The 8,079-nt window shown below is 38.1% G+C and overlaps 1 long non-coding RNA gene and 1 other non-coding gene across 3 annotated transcripts; one reads left to right on the forward strand and one right to left on the reverse strand.

Moving 5' to 3' along the window:
- Positions 1 to 46: 46 nt before the first annotated feature.
- Positions 47 to 6,094, reverse strand: LOC146454256 (uncharacterized). 2 transcript variants are annotated; one of them, XR_014859287.1, is made up of 7 exons: positions 5,946 to 6,094; positions 4,945 to 5,040; positions 4,334 to 4,436; positions 4,181 to 4,221; positions 2,794 to 2,857; positions 2,352 to 2,475; positions 47 to 1,448 (listed from the first exon to the last, which is right to left on the reverse strand). It is a non-coding gene; the product is annotated as an uncharacterized LOC146454256 (long non-coding RNA). The 2 variants fall into 2 exon arrangements; XR_014859286.1 differs by having other exon boundaries at positions 2,352 to 2,857.
- Positions 3,284 to 3,356, forward strand: Trnan-guu (transfer RNA asparagine (anticodon GUU)). The gene has a single exon. It is a non-coding gene; the product is annotated as a tRNA-Asn (tRNA).
- Positions 6,095 to 8,079: the final 1,985 nt, after the last annotated feature.

Below are 8,079 nucleotides of genomic sequence, written 5' to 3' on the forward strand. Positions count from 1 at the left end.
GAAGAATAAAGCATAAGAAGAATCCTAATGTTTTTGCCTAAAATATTGTCACAAGCGAACGCGTTCTTCCGCGAAGTGTTGCTTATAATGACCGTAAGTAATTTGATAGGGAATCGCGTATTTTCAATATTATGTCTGTTTGCTCCCGGAAATGATTGCTACTCAAGTCACAGTAGACAAAAACATTTTATTTATTTTGCAATCATTTTCTCTAAATATGTTACACATCTACGTAACACTAAATAATTTCACGAGTCAAAAAGTGCATTATTCGGTTCTTGTTATATAACTCTACATAATTTCTCTTGAGTAACAACAATCGAAAACCTTTAAATTGTCATCATAAATACCAACGCCTTCACGAATTGACTATTTTCTTCGAAAATCGTTCAGCACTTTTGCTACAGTTTTCAAGTTAACCAAAGTCTGCCAAGGTCTCTTTTTTCCTTTTAAACTGATACAAAATCAGCAAGACGCGGGACAATCTTATTTTACGGGAATCCACGTTAATCAACTCTAATAAGTAGGTAAATTATGACCAGCCGGGCGAGTATAGTCCTGAGAAGGACCGCTTGTGGTGGGATAAATTTTAGTTTTAAATTTAGTGTTAGATTATTGTTTTTAAAATTTTACTTTTCGTTTTTATTTTTAATTTGGTGTTTATTATATTTTAAACCCTTTAAAATTCAGTGTTTTAACTTAAATAACGAGGATTCCTGTAAACGTTTTGTTTCCCTTCATATTTTGCTGTTAATCATCTCAATCGCAAACTCTTGGTAGCCGAGAAACCGAATTAAATCTAACGGTGAAAACGCATAAAGACTGACACGAAACTAAACCTGGGTTAACTTTTAAAAATCCTACATCGGTTCAATAAGAGAGGAAAACTGGGCCCCAGAAATTAAGCCTAGTACAAGGGTCCTAGCACGAGAGCCCTCCCTGTATGACGCATGAATTTTGACGCGAATCGCGAATTCGTCTCTGAATTCACGATGTCACCGTATGATCGAGCTGACAAACTGTTCTCAGGGCGTGACTTACGTGTCGTTAACTACAACCAAACGTTTCATCTATAAATCTACTGTATCGTAAAGTAACTTAACTTGTTTCATTTTCAAAGTGGACAAAAACCCTTCATCGATATTTAGTCACTTTTGCTATGGCCAAACATCTCCAAAACAGTCACAGCAGTTGTAATCCACACCAGTTAGGCATGAGGTCCTTCTTTTCAGTAGTCTTCACGCATTGCTATTCGATAGTGAGGAGGAAGTGAGAACGAAATATGAAAGCCGGACTGCAACATATTATTCCTGAGATTTAGAGCAACTGGGTGCTGGTTGCTAACCAATGTTTTGGAGTGAAGTCTTCTGGAATCTTGCTGATCAATTTTCACTCCTGTAAACTCCGACTTAAAAACTTCGTGAGGCTTTTCAACCAGAGAAAACTCTCTAAAAAGAAAGAAAGAAAGACAATAAAATGTTATTTATCAAGCCTGATAATAAATGTTAATTGATAATACTAAAGTACATTGATACAGCCGCTGATGTTTAAGTTTGATTGCTTCAGCATAAGACGATCAAGATTGTTCCTTCTCCACCCTCCTCCGCCTCAGATAAAATAAAGTCACTAATAGAGATTCTTGCACCAGATATAGAGTGTAAATTATGGCTTTTTAGTTAATTTTCAGTTGGTTGACTTTGTTCTACTACATGCTCATATCATGACATGGGCCGCACACACCTAACTTAACAAATGGTAAACGGCTAAGTGTGCACTGTTGAGATATGGATTCATGCAGGAGGCTAGCTACCAAACACGAAAGGAGCGTAATAGTTGCTCGGGGCGTAGTAGAGAGTGACTCTTGTTTCTTGATTGCTTAGCAAACACCCGAGTGCATCCATATTTCGTTCATTCACTTTATCCTGTTTCACAACCATAAAAAAGGTGGGACCAACAAATTAGCGGCAGTCACTGGCGCCTATCATAAGCTGGCCTATTTTCCTAGCAAAATAATGTAAAACCAGAACACTTCTGTTGGCCGTCAGGTCCAGACCATCGTCATCATAACTCAATATTGCACGTTAAGCCGTCCACCATTTGCTTTATAACATAATATAAACAGAGAAATAAATTTGTTTTTAATCGAGTTACTGACGTATATCTTTGACAAATCCTGTGTTGCATAGAGTTGAAGATGAAAAACATTTTATTGACTAATGATACTTTTATTTTCCTTCTGCAAGGTCGGCGGATAGTACGACATTTTTTGCTGCTGTCTGAAACGCCAGAAAACTCCGTCACTAAACCTGAATTATGTATATTTTCGAGTAACGACCGGAACCCCAACTAACCTACAAGGTTTCCAAGGAATAGACGATAGTGACAGCCGTTTACTATCTCCTTCATGACAGTTCACATCGGAAGAAAATTACTTCATCCTAGCTGTACTCTCCCTCGATGCGTTAGTGAGAGACCCTGCAGGGAGAAGCAAGGATGGCACAGTGAGCCTTTGTCGAAAGCCCTGGCTTTGCACGAATTTGCCGACGGCAGGAATCTACCGGACGGAATGGGTTTAACAACCTAGCATTATAACGTGTGCTGTTAATATTCCCCTTGAATTCCGTAAGTTTCGCAATTCATTTTTCGCTCTTCTGTTCCCCTGGAAGTCCAATTCGAGTTTTCCTGAATTCAAAATTCATGCTCTGGAGATAATGTGACTTGCGTTAATAACCACCTTAAATTGAACACACTCGTGGAACTTAGAAAACTCAAGAATATTGATTTAGAACTTACCGCAATGAGTTTGTATCCACATACACACCTACCTGTTTGTAAGCGTTAAATATCACTCTACGATCTGAACAGTGAGATTGTTAGTAAAAGATAGGGCTTGATAGCCCAGTCGAGGACAGCTTCAACAGCATAATGTACGAAATGCACGAGACCCCATCAGTGCATTACATTCTTTGTAAATCTCGTTTAACTTTTTTTTGTGGTTCTGAGTGACACTACTAGAATTGCATCACATTTTTCTGTAGATCAATGGCATTCATTTAATATTCTCTCTCTTCCATAATTATTGCTTCCTTTTTCAGAATATGTCCCGTTCTAGTCTGTAGTTTTTCAGGTTTTCTTTTCGCAACTGCTGTTAAAGTTTTCTACTGGCGTCTTTCCCCTATTTTATCTGTCACCCACGGTTCAAATATATGTTGCACGTATTCAGATTCATTTATTCATCCTCCAAGGGTATATTAAGAACTCAAAATATGACCAGCCCCCAGTTGGCTTGATAGCTCAGTTGGTAGAGCACTGCACCGTTATCGCAGAGGTCATGGGTTCGAATCCCGTGCAAACCTGAATAATTTATTTTTCCGCAGGCATCTTGTCGCAACTGCTTAAGTTACGTAAGAAACTGCTAGGTTCTTTCTTCTAACTTATCAGTATACATTATATTGCAAAGGAACAACCCCTTCTCAGGAACTTCAAACTGAATTTTAAAATAGTATTTGGAAATCGAATTTATGATCCGAGAAAATTGAAACAACGTCTGACCCCCGCTTGAATACAGACGGTCCTCCGGCACCAGCCATGAACTTCACACAGCGACCCAGTATATTGCCTGTCACCCTAACAGATCACGTTACAGTTAGCTGCCGGTATAACCCGGCCTGTATTCAACAGAGTTGACTACTGTACCTGTGTGCAATGCCTGCTGAGTGCATTCCCCGGCAGACCGGGATAGGTTGACTGCCACGACTACACGGGCCTCGGGAAGCGCGAAAGTAAGACAAGCACCAAGTGGAGCGCGCGAAACCCTCCACCCAGCTTGGGGTCACGTGAGTGGCAATTATTGGCCACCTTTCCGCTTTAGATGTATTTAATATTCATATTTTGGAGTTTAGTTTCGTCGAAAGAGATGTTGCAGCCTTAAAGTTACGTTGTTGAATATGAAACAGGAATTGGCCACTGACTTGCTAAGTGTCAACATTCGCGCCGTTAGTTTGTATTAAGTCCCCCTATGTAAGGTTTTTTAATTAAGAAGACAACCCGTCGTTCCTTCCTCCTCTTCAAAGAAATCTACAGGAAATCAATAGGATATTTCGTTCTTTGATGTGGTAAGTTTGAGGTTGTTCTCTTGAAAATGTAGCTTTTGCTGATATTTCCTTTGGTTGATATTTACCTTGTAGAAAGTAGCCTCTTTCGAGAAGACAAAACAGCTACCTGAAGAGATTGAAACTATTGGTTAATAAAGTTCTTGCAATTGGTAGTTTTTTACGTCTCTAAATTTCTCGGGCTTGATTGTTGACAGTAGCGCTGAAATCAGAAAGGATACCTGTTTTGAATTCCTGTTTCTAGCTCAACCATTTGCATTCCTGATGCTTTCCTCTTATGCTGTGCGTTACAAGTTCGTTTCTCCTGCAGGAATACTCGAGTGCCTGCCAAAAGCAAAATTAGAAATGAATAAATAATGAATGCATAGATAGTGATGAGAACGACGACGATGGTAATGATGATGATGATGTTGATGATGATGATGATGATGATGATGATGATGATGACAATGATGATTACGATGATTAATATTATTTTCGTAATGATGAAAACTGCTACCTCCTCCCTATACAAGATGATCGTAAGCGAAAAATCCCCCCCCCCCCCCCCCCCTTTCGCTTGAATGCAGACGGTCCTCTAGTATAGAACCTGCACGCTGAGAGGTCATGGTACAGTTAGCTGCCGGTGCCGGTATTAAGGCGGGGTTTTACCTGAAAAAAGAACACCTTTTTGTATCATTAAGTGACCCGGTCTGCATTCAACTTATTCGACGATGTAGTTTAGAAATATAAGCATTTGCATCGGAGCTTTATCGCTGGTTTAGTTACTGGGTGAAAACTGATAATAAGCCGTATGACAAAGAAAGAAGAAAAGAAAGGCAAAAGTACTTACATTTGTATATCCTTTTCTCCATGTCTGTCAGCATAGTTTGGATCTGGAATCCTTTGTTCTTGCTTACTGGATGTTTAGTACTGCATTTCTACAAAACTAAAGAAAAACGAATGAAATTATTAATTGCAGTTTATCACCATTAGTCCCAATTAATTGCAAAATAGCAGGTCTGCGGACCCTTATCAGCCTTTTCAGAATTATCCCTGATAATCAGGCGCTCGTGAGGAATTTCGAGCTCTTAGTCGATAGACCTTTATCGCTCAGCGGCCATGTTAGAGTCTCGGGAGAACAAATAACTTTGTTTTTGCACGGCAAGCTTCGCACTGAATGCGCGTCTGTGCGAGTCATCGTAAGATTCAGTTGAAAAGTTAATTTTTCTACCCAGGACTGAAGTTTGGTAAATCTAAGTCAGATTCCACCTCTTTCTGAAATATATCAAAGCTGAGATCCAGTTTTGGGGCACATTCCAACTCACTGTACACGTGCATCCTTTTATCTCCGAAATATGTTACCAAGCAATTAGTTGGCAGAGACTCAGTCGGGAAAAATTAAGCGACAAATAGCATTTTCTGCTCGCGACTTTGGAAAATTGTAGCCAATTAATTTATTTAAAACGCACTTTGCAGCTTATAGAAGATAAGCGTTTCTTTCAAATTATTAAGGACCGTTTCTCCAAAATTTATTTATTTGGGGAATTCGCACAATTCACATTTTTTTTTTTGAGTTTATGAATATGAAATAAGCTGGAAAACCACAATGACTTTTCGATTTTTCGTGCTCGAGTTCTCACTTTTCCAATTCCTTTTACTTATCTTCCTTTTCGCTGGCATCTCAGCGTGGCATCTCAAGAAAACGTTAATCCCGAGGATCATTAATACGAGAGAAATTAAGCTATAATATGCAATTAAAAGTATGCCAAAATGTGCAATTTATACGACAACAACAGAAAATAAGATTACTCGTCCAAATGGTTCGCCGTCATAGATAAGTAAACAGCTTACCCATTTAGATGTTTTTGCATCACCTAACATTTTAAACATATTGTTTCCGTATGCACTAAACCATTTGCACCCATTTGGTCCTGTTCGCTTTTCTCTGCCATGGTTTTCGTCTTACTCTACCTTGAGTCGTTAAAACTCGTTGAAACTTTGAAATTATTTGAAACTTGACTCATTAACGACTTCTCTTGCTTGCAGCTAATCTCGTACCCTGATCTCAGTTGGTTCGGGAATGTCGATTAGCTTGCAGCTCGAGCGGAGCGGGTGCGCTAATTTTTCCCGCCAAAACGACTGGTTACCAGGCCATCACGGTAAAGATTTACGCACTCGCAATATTGATGTTGTTTTGTTAAGTCGCGAAATGTCATAATCATTTTTGCATTTTATGTTCCCTTCCCGACTGTTATTTTTCGAGATTTTTCGATGTAGTTATATTCGATTGAAGAGACGTCCCGTGCAAAGTGTGAATGATGCGACCTGATGAAATTATGGGTGATCTAGTTTGCAAGCCCATATTCGTCATTTTTTTTTTTTTTTCGTCCCCCGGGAAATACTGAAATCAGCACATGCATACGAGTAAATTGATGGAATCAAAAAGTTACCTGAGCTAGGCAAAAGAAAATAAATTTTGTTTGGAAAAAATGACCAAATAATCCAAATTAACATATGAGTACTCTACCTTTAAAACAGGCACCAGTATGTAGTTCAGTGTGACTTAAGTTTTTTCCATAAACGAATTCAATTAGCGCTATTTGTTTTTTTATTTTCTTTTTTATATTGTAATTGAGTCCTTAATGCTCTATTAAGAGTAAGACTCATTCAGTAAATAAATAAAAAAAAATAAAGAAATAAAGAAATAAATAATGTTTAAAGTACTTACATTTACACATCACTCAATTCTCTTCTGCTATTTCTTCGCATTTTTTGAGTCGATTTACAGCAGCATATTACCTAAAGCAAAGAGTAAATAAAAAACAATAAGAAACATGAAGAAATAATCCTTTTTATAGAGTTCCACTTTAATTAACGAATATCATTTCTTGGTTCCGACTCGACAAAACTTTAACTATACATAAGCCTTAGAAAATATTTAATCAAGATAACTGCCAAATAGCAAGGTAATACAGATAATGGACACTGAACACAGTGTAGTTAATTAATCTTTCCCTATAATCAGGGTTTTTAGAACTTATTTATTATCTGGCACATGCAAGTGGTAACTACATTCAAAAATGACCGATTTCCTGTGTTAACCTCTTTTTATTTTACCTTAAAGCTATTTGGTGAATGTCACCGGCTGCGCAACTGACATATACAATCACGCGCAGCGCAAAGCAAATTCAATGGCTTAAGAGCATGATAGCAAAAGGAGCTAGACAGCAAATAAGTTCCTCAATTTTGAATGTATGACATTGAAATTTAACTGTTTATAAGCATCACTCACCCGCTTCATCAACTGAACAGTTTCTAGCCAAATCGGAGCCTTTTTCCTAGTTAAATAGACATGTACACCGCCACAATCTCAGGCCAGTGTCATGATCAACTGTACATTATTGGACAAGACCTCCTCCATCACTTTATAGCTCAAACACTCCATAAATCTTCAAAACTGGCCTTTTAAAATCCTGGCAAACTCTTGGCAAACTTGTACCTGGACTTGGTTTTCAGAGACCAACTTTCGCTCCAAATTTAAGTTCTTTCAGTTCGCAGAATAGCAAACGAAATGACCGTTAAGATTTTAAAATGCCATTTCAACTAAGGTACGCATGGGTGAATAAATTTTTGATACAGTCATGAATAACCATTGTGTAAGGAAATATCTTTGCATTGGTGCGTGTTTCAGTTCAGTATAGATTAGCATAATCTAAAATGCTGAGATTTTCCCACTTACGAAACAAAAAAGGCGAAAAGGAGGCATCACAAGACGCAGCCGAAAATTATGAATTGACACACGTTAATTGGGAACCATGACAGCTCAGATATGCCGTAATCATTAATTAAGCTCAATACATTTAACAATCAGATATACACCTTTTTCCTCGTTTTAGGCCACTCATCATTTAAAGTGAAACTGAGTTTTGCTTCTTAACTCGCTCTTTACTTTATAACCTGATTTACTGGTGCAACTTTTGCCAGT

This window comes from Pavona decussata, unplaced genomic scaffold (assembly GCF_977016875.1).
Source record: "Pavona decussata unplaced genomic scaffold, jaPavDecu1.1 SCAFFOLD_303, whole genome shotgun sequence".
Lineage (NCBI taxonomy): Eukaryota > Metazoa > Cnidaria > Anthozoa > Scleractinia > Agariciidae > Pavona > Pavona decussata.